Here is a 13692-nt window from a genome sequence, read left to right as displayed (position 1 = left end):
CCCAAATTGCATGGGACATACTTATACTGAAAATGGTTTGAAATTTGTCTGAAATTCCATTTTAACTGGGCATCCTGTATTTTATTGGCCAAATTTTCATTACCTAGGGTTATCTAGGAATGAGCAAAGGAGAATGTGGAGGAAGATGAGGACAGAAGGCATGGAGAGGGTAAACATTCCTCTCCAGATCCTGTACACATGCATGAAGGGACAGGTTGCTGTCTGAGTTCTGCAGGGACCTCTGTTATATGGGGTCCCTACTCCTAGGCAATGGTTTCTTCCTCACCTCCAAGACCTCCCTCCAAATCTTTGCTGCTTCTTTACAGCAAATTAAAAGATAATCTTTCTTTTGCTTCAGGGGAGAAAGTAACATACTCATTGTCAGAAAAAAATAAAACAAATTCAAACCATACCAAAAAGACTAAAGTGGAACTGAAAATTCCCTGGTTGTCCCATTCCAAAGAGCTTCTAGCTTTTAACATTTTAATATTTTTCCTCATAACCTCATTTTTGAAAAATGAAAATACTGTCATATGATATAGGTGGGTTTGTAACCTGTTTTTCCTTCCCACATAAATTAACATGGGCATAATATCAGCTCTGTTTGCTTTTTTTTTTTTTAACAAACTATTTTTTGGAACAGTTTTAAATTTACAGAAGAATTGCAAAGAGAGTAGAGTTCTCATAAGCCCCACATCCAGTTTCCCCTGTTATTAAAATCTTACCTTAATACAGTAACTTCATTACAACTAATGGACCCATACTGATACACTATTATTAACTAAAGTCCATACTTTATTCTACAGCATTTAAAGGAACTTTAAAATATAACTTCACTGAGATATAATTTAATACAATTAACTGCACCCTTTTAAGGTGTACAATTTGTTGAGTTTTGACACATGTGTATTCCCATGAAACCACCACCATAATCAAGATGCAGAACATTTGCATCACCCCGGAGCGTCCCCTCCCATCCCTCTGCGGTTAATCTTTCCTTCTGTCTCCCAGCTTCAGGCAACAACGAATCTGCTCTCCATCACTATAGATTAGATTGACTTTTCCCAGAATGCTCTGAATGGAAACGTATACAGTCGGCTACAGTTCTGCCTTCTCCGATTCAACCAACCCTGGAAATTTTCCAGAAAGCTCCAAAAAGCAAACCTTAACCTGCATTTTAGAAGGTATTTACATAGTGCTGACATTGTGTGAGGTCTTATAAGTAATCTAGAGGTGATTTAAAGTATACAGGAGGATGTGTGTAGGTTATATGCAAACACGAAGCCATTTTATATAAAGGACTTGAGCATCCACAGATTTGGGTATCCCCAGACGTCCTGGAACCAATCCCCCTCGGATACTGAGGAAGAACTGTAGCACTGTCTTTCACCTAGCCTAATATATTTGCAATTCACCCATGTTGTCCTGCTTCCCAAAAATTTCTTCCTTTTCATTGCTGAGTTGTATTCCATGGATGGGATCAATGCATTGCAATATCTTTATCTTTTCACAAGTTGATAGACATTTTGGGTTGTTTCTAGTGTTTGGCAATCATGACAACTGCTATGAACATTCCCATCCAAGTCATTGTGTGAATATATGTTTTCATTTCTCTTGAGTAAATACCTAGGAGTGCAATCACTGGGTCCTGTGTCTTCTAGAATCTTTTTATGACTATGCGAATGTATTCCATGACATGTTTTGAGCTCTGCTCATCATCTCATTTTTATGTTATATTATTTATTTGTTCACATGTTTATTATTATCTATCATTCAAGCGTTTGTTCTCTGAAAAAGAGAAGAAACGGTTAGGAACCTAGACCTGAGGCCACGCTGCCTTTGTGACTTTGGAGAAGTTACTTAATGTCTCTGTGCTTCAGTGTGCACATTTGTAGAATGGGTATAACAATAGTGCACAGGGCTGTTGTGGGGATTAAATGAGGTAATGTTTGTACACTTAACCTTAGCCAAAAGCCCAAGAAGTGATAAATGAGGTAATATTTGTAAAGTGCTTAGCCTAGGACCTGCTATATAATAAATGTTTGCACATATATTATTCGACATGTTTGACATACAGGTAACAGTCAATGAATATACTTACTGAATAAGTTTGAGCAATTTTTAAGAGCATCAGCTTTGAAGTCAGACTTCCTGGTTAAAATTCCAGCAAAGCTGCTTACAAGTTGTGGGACTTCATTCCATTTCCCACCTGATTCCCATGCCTCAGTTTCCTCATCTGTTAAATGGGGCTCAGGATCCCATCTTAGATATAAGTGGTGAGGATTAGAGAAGGTCAGGGAGCTGAAATGTTTACAGAGCATCTGGCATAGGGAGCAGTGACAAAAACGGAAAGCAACCTAAATGCACAAAAGAGGGGAATTGTTCAGCACAGTATCATTCATCAACAATTTTAAAACAATTGTGATAAAAAATTCTTTCTAAAATAACACTAATAATGAATATATTCACCTAGATACCTCTGTCTATGTCTTTCTTTTCCTTTGAAAATCCTTAGAAGCAAAACTGTATCAAAAGGTAAAACACATTGTTAAATCTCTTGATGAATATTGCCAAAAGTCTGCCCCAGATCACAGTCCTACAAATGGGGTATGAGAGTGACTGTTACCTTCCATTCTCATCAGCACTGATGATAGTATTAAATAAATATTTTTGAGAGAATAAAAAATATTTTTAATACTTTGATGTCAATTTCATTAATTTCTTGTTCACTGATTCCATTTTTTCTTATTCATTGTATTTTAAATTTTTGTTCATGTTCTTTGCCTATTTTTCTGTTGTGTGTTCACCTTTCTTATTGATTTGTAAATGCTCTTTACATAAGAAGGACAGAAAGCTTTGCTTGCCACCTATTATATTGCCACTGATCTTTTTCCTTGATGTACTGAAATTTGTCATTTCTATGAGGCCAAATCCTCCTCACTCTCCTCACCTGTTTCCATCCATTGGGGGTCACCTCCTCACCACCTCCTCCAGGAAGCACTCTTTGAAGAGGGCTCTTTGAGGCCTGATTTCCTCTCCCTGTGCCCTGAAGTAGGAGGGCCTAATTGCCTATTCTAAGGAAGCCCCTGGAGCAGGTCTGGCAGTGGGCTTCTTCCAGGGCTCTGATCTCTGTGATCCCCAAGTAAGTTACAAGGGGGTGCCCCCAACATGGGTGCTAGAGCCTGAGGCCCTGCGTAAATTGCATTAAAGAAGCAAAGGCAGCACCTGGCCAACCTCCTGTCCCTGTGACCTGAATAATGTGCTATGTCATCTCAACTACTAGACCTACTTTTTAAAAACTGGATGCTCAGAAAGGTATAAAAATTTCAAAAGAGCACAGAAACAAGGTTTAATGCTGGCAAGGATACTTTAAAGGGCATCTTCCCCTTTGAACCCTGGCGGGAGTGTGAATTGGATCCCTGTAACACAAAACGGCAATGTACGTCTCAGGCCGTAAGGAGGCAGCAGAGGGCAGTTAGTGAGAGCCCTGCCTGGGAGTCAAAACTCTGGATGAGCCCAGAGTGTGACTTTGAGCAAATGAAGTTACTTCTCCAAGCCTCAGTTTCCTCCTCTGCAAAGTAGGGATAATCATAGCCCCTGCTGTTTAAATTACACAGCTAAGCACCATGCATGGTGCACAGAAATGTTTGAAGCATGGGAACTGTTACTATTATTAAATCTTAAAGATGTACATTTCCTTTGACCCAGCAGTTCCATTTGTAGTGATCTATTCAAAGGCAATAATGAGAGATGTGCACGAATATTTAGCTGTTTGGAATGTGGGAGGGGGGATTATTTATCATAGCAAAATATTTACCACAGTGGAGATATTCAACAAGAAAGAGTAGTTCGAACAAATTAGAGTTCATTGAATGAATGGTATCTTATGCAGCCATTAAAATGAATGTTTTTGAAGAATACTTAAAGACATAGAAAGATACTAGTGATATTTATATTCTTGTTTTTAAAAGATACAAAATTCTTTATAAATGTGTGTTTCTAATTGTTTTTTTTTTGAAGTAGGTAAATGTACAGAGAAAAAAAGACTATGGAATCATTCATTCATTACTTCTGCAGACATTAATTAAATGCCTATTATGTGCTAGATATTGTGCTGGGACGGGAGATGCACTAAATATTTAAGAGCACTTCTGATGAGGTGGATTTATGACTCATTCATTCAACAAATGGGCATGAACAGTGAACAAAACAGACAATAATCCGTCCTCTCCTAGGGCTGACATTCCAGCAGGGGAGACAACCAAAAAACAATACCTATGATTAGCTAATTATCTAGTATCTAGAAGGTGATTCGAGCACCAGAAACTAAGAAAAAGCAGACAAGGTAAGGGGTTGAGTAGCAGGTGAAAGGAATGTTTGCTGCTTTAGTCAGAGTGGGCAGGAACAGTCCCACTGATAAGGTGACATTTGAGTAAACTCTGAAGGAGAGGAGGGAGGGAGACAGGAGGATACTTGGGTGAAGTCTATTCCAGACAAAAGGAAAGGTCAATGCAGTGACCTTGAACTGGGAGAGCACCTGTTACTTTTTTGGAAGAGCAAAGTGGCTGGAGCCCAGTTAGTGAAGTCACAGAAAACGATGTCCGAGTTCAGTTAATTCAGTTCATGGGCTTTTGTTCTTCTTGTTGTATTTAAAAAAAAAACAAAAAAACAAAAAACAAAAAAACAACTTTAAGAAATAAATTACTGAAAAAGAAAAAAAAACTTACAGAAAAGACTAAGATCAAATAATGTCTTGTTTCCGGGTCAAGTTCCCGGACTCAGACCGACAGATGTCGTACAAAACTCATTATTTACTTCCTGTCATCCCGAACCAGTTAGTTTGCCCCTCTAACTTGTCGTTTTATCTGTAAAATGGGTATTAATACAGTATGTTGTAGTGAGTATTCAGCGAGACTATGCAAGCAAAGCACTTGGCCAGGTATCTGGCACACAGTAAGTGCTTAAGAACTGTTTCTGGCCATTGTTACCCATTACTATAATGCTTTCCATCCCCTAACTCCTTCAGGGGGAAAGCAGGAACGACTGTTAGAGGAGCGCAAACATTCCCCCTTTAAGAACCCGGGTGGGCTGGGAGGCACCCTTCCCGCACCCTTTCCAAATTTTCCAATCCCGGCTTGGCATTTTCAGCCCAAAGGTCTCCGATTGGATAATCTGCACCAATCAGAGGCTGGAGCCGGCGCTGCCAGGCGCCCAGCTCCGCCCCTGAGTCGGCCCTGACTCCTGCCCGGTCAGCCCCGTTGCTATGGGGACTGGTGGGCGGTGAGTGGGGGAAAGCCCCGGATGTTCGTTGGGGACTCAACATGGCGGCGGCAGTGGCCGCGGTGGCGGCGGCGCAAGAGAACTGAGGGCGGCGTGAGGGCGCCGAGTTCCGGGCCGAGCAGCTAGGCCGCGAGCAAGTGCTCTGCCGAGCCGGTAGGATAAGCGGTCTGGCTAGGGGGTTGGGGTGGGCCGGGCGATGGCTGTGGGAGAGCGTTTACACGAGTAGGGGGCGGGGCCGCTGGGGTCGAAGTTCACTCGTGGAAGAGCCGTGTCCGAGGGATCGCGGGTCAACGCTGAGCGGGAGGAAGGTGTAGAGGAGGTCAGAGGTCAAACTAACGGAGGGGGCGTGGCGAAGGAGAGCGCAAAATGCGAAATTTGAAGTGGGGGCGAGTTGGAGGGGGTCGAGGCGAGTGTCCAAAAAGGGAGGTCAAAGTTAATTTGAGGAGAGGGTGCGCCTATGAGGGTCAGAGGTCACAACCATGGGGGCGGCGGGTTGGAGCTTTAAGGCAGTGGAGCAAATGAATGAGGTTTAGGTTGGGGGGCACCTTTATAGGATCAAAGGTGGGGCGTGACCAAAGGGCAAAGATCAGAATCTCATGGCCTGACAAATGATGTTCCCAAGGGTCAAAGGTTAAAACCCAAGTGGGACATATTGCTTGAGAGGAGGAGTAGAACATTCAAGAAAAAAGTCAAAGGTGCTTCCTGGGGGTAGGAGGGAAGCTCCCCTCCCACAGATAATGAAGATAACAGCAAACGCTCATAAAGCACTTACTCTGTGTCAGGCCCTGTTTAGAACAGGGCTTTACCTACATTTAATCCTGACCACAACCTTTTTGGCTTGGTGCCATTATTAAGAGGCTAAGTGATTTGCCTGGGGCCACCTAATGAGTATGTTGTGCAGGATTTGAACTCTGGCGTCCTGGGCCCAGAGTTCCAGGCCCTGTGGCCTCTCATATACTCGTAATGTTGGTCAATCCTTAATGACAGCCAACACTATGCTCAGCGCCCTGTGCACCTGGTCTTACTATATCGCAGTCTTGTGAAGTGGGTACTGAATAGACCCACTTTACAGACCGAAAACGTGAGGCTCAAAGAGCTTCTGCTAAATGACGGAGACAGATTCCAAGCTGGATCTGAATGATTCCAGAGCTCCTGCCTCTTGTTGCCCTGTTGTAGATTGCCAAAGGTCTGTTCCTGGAAGCAGGGGGCTGGGCAAGGCTGGGCCACTCCCTGGGCAGGAACAGATTGTATGTTTGGCCTCCATCGAAGGGTGTGATCTGGGAGGAGAAGTTCCCCTGGGCCTACGAGATGGTCTGTTTGTGGGTGGCCCAGAGTCCAAGTGAGTCTGATGGGCTTCTGGCTAGGGTGGGTGTCCTTGGGGTGGTACCCTGTACAAAGCTGGGTGTTCTCTGTGCTTAAAACCCCAAGCTCTCAGCATGGTCCTCAGTCACTCCCATCTCATTCACTTCCTACCGCTCTCCCCATCCCTCCCCACTGTCCCACCACACTGACCTGTTTGCTGTTCTTCAGGTCTGTAGGCTTATGCCTCCCTCCAGGTCTTTGACCTTTTTGTTCCCTCTGCCTGGGATCCTTTCCCCACTCTGAGTCCTCACTCATGCGTCACTCATTCACAGCCTGACCAGGACCACTGGAGTACTCCCTGCCCCCAGACACTCTTTTATCACACTACTGTTTTCTCCCAGCCCTTAACTCATCCTTACCTTATTTCTCAAGAACATTTTGTTGTCTGCCTCCCTCACTAGAATGTGGGACCCTTGCCGGCAGGAATTTGTCCATGTTGTTCTTTCCATGAATCCCTACCTGAAGCACTGGCTGGTCTGCGGAGGATGCTTGGTTGGTGGTGGTTGAATACTGGGCACAGTGCTGGGTGCTGGGTGTTCAGCAGTGGACAAGGTCCACAGGGGCCCTGGCCCCTGAGGGCTCTCAGTTTCCCTTGGTGGGAGTGGACTGGAGCCAGATCTCTGGCCAGTGATACACAGTTACATCTCTGCCAGCGGTGATGGAGCTTGAGAAGATAAGCTGAGGGAACCAGGAGGGTGCCCGGAGTCTGGGTACCAACCTGGGCCAGGGACTGTGTCCCTGGGAAAGTCCCCTGGGCAGGCTCTGAAGGCTGAGTAGGAGGGATGGGAAGGGGTACACCAGGCAGAAAGTGAGGCGTAAGTGGAGGTCGGGACGGATGCAGAGTTGGGGGCTTGTCAGCAACATGTAGCCTGTGTGAGACCCCAAGGGTCCCTGACCTGGGTGGGAGTGGAGGGGGTAGTGGAGCAGGGGCAGATGAGGAGCTACCCCGGGTGTGTGGAGCTCCAAGACAGTCCTGGGGAGTGGCTTAGAGAGCAAATGCCAGAGCATGGATGCTTGGGTCACAGCCAGCTCTGTCGCTTATAGGCTGTATGACCGTGGGCAAGTTGTTTTACTTTTCTGGGCCTCAGTTTCCTCCTCTGCAAAATGGGAATAATGATAGTGGCTGCCTCATAGAACTGCTGTGAGGATGCAGAGAGTAAAGTGCTTGGCCCAAGGCCTGGCACACAGTAGGCGCTGGGTAAGCACTAGTCTCGCTGCGGGTGCTACTGCTGCTGCTCCCTGGGGAGGGCCTCAGAGATGGTGGCGGGGTCACTCTGCACCTGCCTCCTGGCTGGCAGCGACAACCAACCTTCCCCCACCAGCTCTGGCAGGGTCATTGGGTAGGCAGGCGGCCAGGGAGCCCTGTGAGGCCAGCCAGCCTCGGGCCCTGGCACTGCCAGTTCACTGAGCATCTCGGGGCTCGCACAGATAAGGGGGACTGATAGGGCTTTGGCACCAGACACCCACATTCAGGTTACTGCCCCATCACTTACCAGCCGTGGGACCTTGGGCAAGCGATTTCTTATTTGCCCATTTTGTTCCTTGCAATACATTGTAGACTAGTGAGAAAAGTAGAGTTTTCAATATAGCAAAACACCCATGCCTCCAGCTTCCAGCCTGGGCCAGAGCATGTAGTGGGTACAGTCAGAGGCCCCACTTCTCTGCCCGCCCGCCTGCCCTGCCGGTACTGGCCACCCGGCTGGATTTGGTGGCTAGCCTCCCTCTGCAGGTTTCCCTTCTGTTACCACCCTCGGGTGGATTCACAAACAAGAGAGCAATAGTTCTCAACCCGGCCACATATAGCGGCCACCGGGAGATTTCAAAACCACTGCTGCCCAGGCCCACCCTGGAGATTCCGGCTCAGACTCCCTCGGTCCGGGGTGGGGCCAGCACCGTACAGGGTTCCAGTGGCCCCCATGGTTGCCCCCCGTTTTACAGTCTTACGGATCGTCTGAATGGTACCACAGTAAACTACTGGCTTTTTCTGCTCAGTGTTAGTTTGGCCATGTCTCTGTGTGGACACGTGCAGGTCTAGGGCCAGTCATTCGTTTTCCTTTCTTGCATTTCTTGTGATTGTGCCACACAGGAGTTACCTGTTCACCTTTTGGTGGCCATTTAGCTGGTTCCCATCGGGACTGTAACAAACAGTGCTGCAGTGAGCGTTCTAGAACGTGTTTCCTTGGCCAGGGTCTCTCTTGGGCATATTGCCTCACAGTGGCAATGCTGGACCTTCCAGATTGTTCCCCTGGGCATTTGTGTCAACATGCTTCCCAACAGTGCTTGAGGGTTCCCTCAGCCTCACGTCCTGCTTCGGGCAGGTTTGTAGCCTTTGCTGAAACCACGTCCTTGGCCATGAGATGGTAGGTTTGACTGCCCCCCACCACACCAGCTGGTTGGGAACCGTCAGGGAGATGGTTCACGTGATGGGCTTCGCTGGGGCCTGACACCTGTGAGCCCCATGCCCAGAGGAGGAGGCAGGCTTTGACCTTTGCCCTCTAGGGCATTCTGGACAGTGGTCGCATCTTTGACCCAACTCTCCTTGGGGGTCATTTCCCACGGCTGGCATTTGGGAAGGGAAATGGTACTGACTTGACCCTCCTCAGGAAGAAGGCAAAGAGGAAGAAGGTGCAGCTCGGAAAGGGATGGGCAAAGCTTTCCTGCATTCATGTGTGTCTGACCATTGTTCCCAGTGGTGACCAGCACAGTCTTAGCCCTGCCTCTTGGGCTACAGTACCATGAAGGAGACGGTCTTGTCCTCAGACAGTGACAGCCCAGAGTGGTCAAGGCCAGGAATGGGGAGGCACAGGGACTGTAGGAATCCGGAGGAGGCACCTGACCCAGCCTGGGGAGTCAGCAGAGGCTTTCTGGTGAAGGCAATATCTGACTGATGAAAGTGGGCCAGGCCTGGGAAGGAGGTGGGAAGAATAGAACAGGCAGTGGGTATGGAAAGTGCAAAGGCCCCAAGGTCCAAATAAGCTTGGGGTTTTCAGGTCCCATCAAGGAGGCCAGGGTGGCAGAGTTGGCAGTGAGATCCAGGAGGGGGGGATACCGCAGGGGTTGACAGGCTGAGGTAAGAAGCATGGATTTCGTCATGTGTGTAGTGGGAGTGATTGGAGGGCTTTGAGCACATCTGCCTTCCCTTTTATAAAGATTGCTCAGGCTGCCAGGTGGGGAACAGCTCAAGGCGGGGGGAAGGGGGACGTGGTGGCAGGGAGACCGGTGGGGAGGCTGCTGTAACAGTCTGAGTAGAAGAGGGTGGACAGCTTGAGGGTGGCCGTGTTGGAGGAGAGCCGTATGTGCTGGCCAGGGTTGTGAGTACTTTACCTCATTTGATCTTCACGACAACCTATGAGGTAGATACCATTATCACCTCCATTTTAGAGATGAGAAAACTGAGACCCAGAGAGGTACATGATGCAGCAGGCAAGTGGCAGAGGTGGACTTGAACTCCAGGCCTTTGGGCTGCAGAGTCACTGATTGTCGCAGTTACCCTCAGTGATTTGGAAGTGGTTTTGATAAGACAGGGCCACTTCCTGTTCTTACCCAGGCTTCTCTTTGGTTCAGCCTGGCTAGTTTCTGGGCACTGGGTCCCTACCTCTCTCAGGGCCTCCCACAGCCCCTTCCCTTTCTTGTCCATTGCTCACCCCTCCTTGTCCTGCTGGCTCACAGTGAGCGAGACTTCCTGGCCAGACGCCGGTCAGGGTGTCCCCAGCAGCTGTTTCTCCCATCACCCAAGCTGAGCGGCCACGAATGCCGCCAGCAGGAAGCAGTCTCCTTCCAAGTCACCGCCAAGGAAATGGGACCCTTCCCGCCCCAGCCTCCCTCCTGGGCTGGGGCTTATTGTCTGACAGCTGCCTTGGCCAACAAGAAGGTTGGGGGGTGGCCAAGGAGGGTCAGAAGGGGAGCTTTCCCAGGTCCCAGGGGAGCCAGCTCTGGCGGATGCAACAGAAGCCACCACTCACTGCAGCCTGTCTGGTGGGGCCCTCTGGCCCTGCCGTGACCTCCCCCAGGGTGCCAGGTGATGTACAGCCATCCTCGGGGTAACGACAGCTTCCCTGCCAGGGATGCCAGTCCACACACGCCCCTCAGCCGGAACCCCTAGCTGGGTGCCCCTCAGGAAGATCTAGAGTTTCCCCAGGCCTTGCCTTCCTCGCCTATCAGATGGGCTTTTGTGAGGCTCGAAGGACACAGGAGATCATGCTGTCAGGTGCTCAGCACGCTGCCTGGCACAGTCAGCCCACAGTACATGTCCCGTCTGGGCTGCAGCCTCCTGTTCGCCTGCTGCGAGCCCCCCACCTCCACCCCGTGCTCCCCACACCAGTCCCCAGCACCCCAGTGCACAGCCAGATGTGTACTTGGTGAGCACCCCGCAGGGGCTCGGCCCAGGGACCCTGAGGGAGAGGTGTTATTAACCTCATTTCTCTTTTCCTGCATTTTAATTTGGAGAAGGCCCATTTTTGCACCGTCTGCATGTATTTACTCTTTGCAGTGAGAAACTACACAGCACAGAAGGCTGCACAGCGATAAGGTCTCTCCCAGCCCAGCCGGCGGCCCCTGCCCAACGACAGCATTGTTCCTGGTTTCTTTCCCTTCTTGCGATATTTGTTGCTACACATGTTCTCCCCTCTTCTGTTTTTGCTCAAGTGGAGCCGATTTCCCATGTTTGTTTTCTGTCCTGCCCCTTGCATTTTCCACTCTTAAGCTCTCTATCAGGATGTGGAGGGCTTTCTGTGGCTGTGTCATGCCGTGTCCCTGCACACACAGGGGACAGACACCTCTAGGGGTGGCTCAGAAGTCTGAGATGTGCACCCCGGGAGCCCTGCGGTAGTGTCTCAGCCTGCCCAAGAGCACAGGCCTGTTTGCACCCTCACCCCAGTGTCTGGTGGCACCAGGGTCTCCTCATATGCTCGCCGTGTGGACGGGTGTTACCTGATGCTTGGACCTCTGCCAATCACAGGTGCCCAGTGGACCTCATTGTGCTTCTGAGTTTAGTATGAGTAAAGGGGAGCATCTTTGTGTTTCTTGAAAGCCACTCTGGCTTCCTTTTTGGGGAGCTATCTCTTCATGGTATTTTTACTTTGCCCTCAGAAGAGGAAACTGAGGCACAGGCTGGAAACCCCACAGCAAGTGAGTGGCAGATCTGGGACTCGAACTCCAATCTGGAGCTCGTAACGTAACCTGTCTGACGTAGTAAATGTGGAGGGCACAGGCTCTGGAGCCCGCTTTGCCACTCTTAGCTGTGTGACCCCAGACAAATCACTTCATCTCTCTGTGCCTCGTTCTCATCTGTAAAATGGGGTGATGGTGATACCTCCTCATAGGATTGTTTTGAGGATATAAATGCACGCTCATCAGGCAGAATGCACAGTAAGTGTTCAAAGATGGTTAGTGGCTAGTGTTAGTGCTCATAGCATGACACTGTATCCTTAGCATTTGCAGGCACTGTTTTGTGTGTCTTGAGTGAACCAACTTATTGCATCCTCCCAGCAACCCCAAGACATAGATGTTCTTATTATCTCCCTTTTGAGAGGAGAAAATTGAGAACCTGGGAGGCTCGCCTGGGGTCACAGAGCCAGCATGGCTGGGATTTTGCTGCTAACCACCGAGGCGTGTCCCTCTGCCGCCCCTCACCTGAGCCGGGGATTAGCAGGCTCTCCCTGCCAGCCCCCCGTCCATCTGTGTCTTCATTCCAGGCTGCCCCAGAGCTGTAGAGGGTACACCTTGGCAGGTGAGGGCACTGGGCAGGGGCCCCACATAGAGAGTCTCCCTCCTCGGCCTCCCTGCTCCCACCCCTGGCGCCCCAGCCCAGCCCTGAAAACTCCTGAGAAAGCAGCATTGTGTGGCAGTTTCGGGCTTGCTTCCCCCTTGGGTTTCAGCCACTCCCACACGACTGGAAGCGGCCCTGGCCTCCTCCGTCCTCCTCCCTGCTCCACGCTCAGGGCTGGGAATGGAGAGGAATTAGGACATTGAGGGAGGGAGGGAGGGAGGGCCGGGCTGCTGTCATCCCCCAGGTGAGGACACCCCCCACCGCAGTCCTGCCCTCTCTCTCTCTCTCCCTCTTTCTTGCTCCTTCTCCCTAGGGACCCTTCCTCTGCTGCCTACACCCTCCTCCACAGCCCTTCCTCCAAGTCTGCCCTTCCTCCAAATCTTCTGCAGCAGCCTGGCCCCAGATTATTTGATTCTGAAAGGCTCTGTGTGTGTGTGTATTTATGTACATTTATAACTCCACTTTTTTTAAACCTTTAATAATTGTGAAGCATGACTTGCCTACAGAAAAGTACCTCAGTGAACATGTCAGGTGAACAGGTGAACAGCACTTCAGCACACCAAGGAGAAGACTGAGAATACAGCACCCCATGACCCCCCCATCACCCTCTTGACCACCACCCTAGGAGCAGCCACTTCCCTGACCTTGGGAGTCACCAGGTCCCTGCTTTTCTGGAGCTTTTATCGGATGTGCACCCTGAGTCAGAGCCTACCGCCATTCCTGCTTTGGGACTTCACATAAACAGACCCCTCGGGCACGTCCACATTTGCGTCTGCCCTCGTCATCCTAGCCCGTGAGGCCCATCCCTGGGGTTGCAGTGTGGGGGGTTCATTCACCCTCATTGCTGTGCAGAGTTCTATGGTATAAACACACCGTAACTTACTTCTCCGCTCCTGCTGTGCGGGTGTGAACGTGCTCTTTGAACGGGTCTGCCGGGGTGTGGTGCACACACTTCTCCAGGGCGGGGTGCTCAGGTTAGAGAGTGGGGTCTCATCACCTTTAGTAGGTGCCACCGCGCAGCCATCCAGAGTGGTACCTGCACATGCGCACAGCAGCCCCTCCGCATCCTCACCGACACCGGGTCTGTGGGACTTTGTAATTGATCTTGGAACATTTTATTCTCTTCTCCTGCGAGTAGTGTGTGCCTCTTATCGCTGAGATGAGCCTCTTGACATTTTCTCCTCCCTTCCCAGGTTCCTGGCCATGCTGGCTCTTACCCATCCTGCCTATAGGAATCAAGTGCTTGTTCCTTGATAAGCCCAGTGCTGGGGCCCCAGGACCCA

General features: G+C 49.6%; 1 protein-coding gene across 1 annotated transcript in view; it reads left to right on the top strand.

Annotated features, from left to right (window-relative positions):
- The first annotated feature begins 5243 nt into the window (after positions 1 to 5243).
- Positions 5244 to 13692, top strand: part of PAK4 (p21 (RAC1) activated kinase 4) — a 42620-nt gene continuing 34171 nt past the window's right edge. Inside the window, exon 1 of the mRNA XM_074369680.1 lies at positions 5244 to 5433. The gene's annotated coding sequence lies outside the window, so the exon portion shown is untranslated. The remainder of the gene's footprint in view (positions 5434 to 13692) is intronic.

This window comes from Camelus bactrianus, chromosome 9, assembly GCF_048773025.1.
Source record: "Camelus bactrianus isolate YW-2024 breed Bactrian camel chromosome 9, ASM4877302v1, whole genome shotgun sequence".
Classification (NCBI taxonomy): Eukaryota; Metazoa; Chordata; class Mammalia; order Artiodactyla; family Camelidae; genus Camelus; species Camelus bactrianus.
The sequence above is the reverse complement of the archived record's forward strand: the minus strand, read 5'-3'. Positions and strand labels throughout refer to the sequence as shown.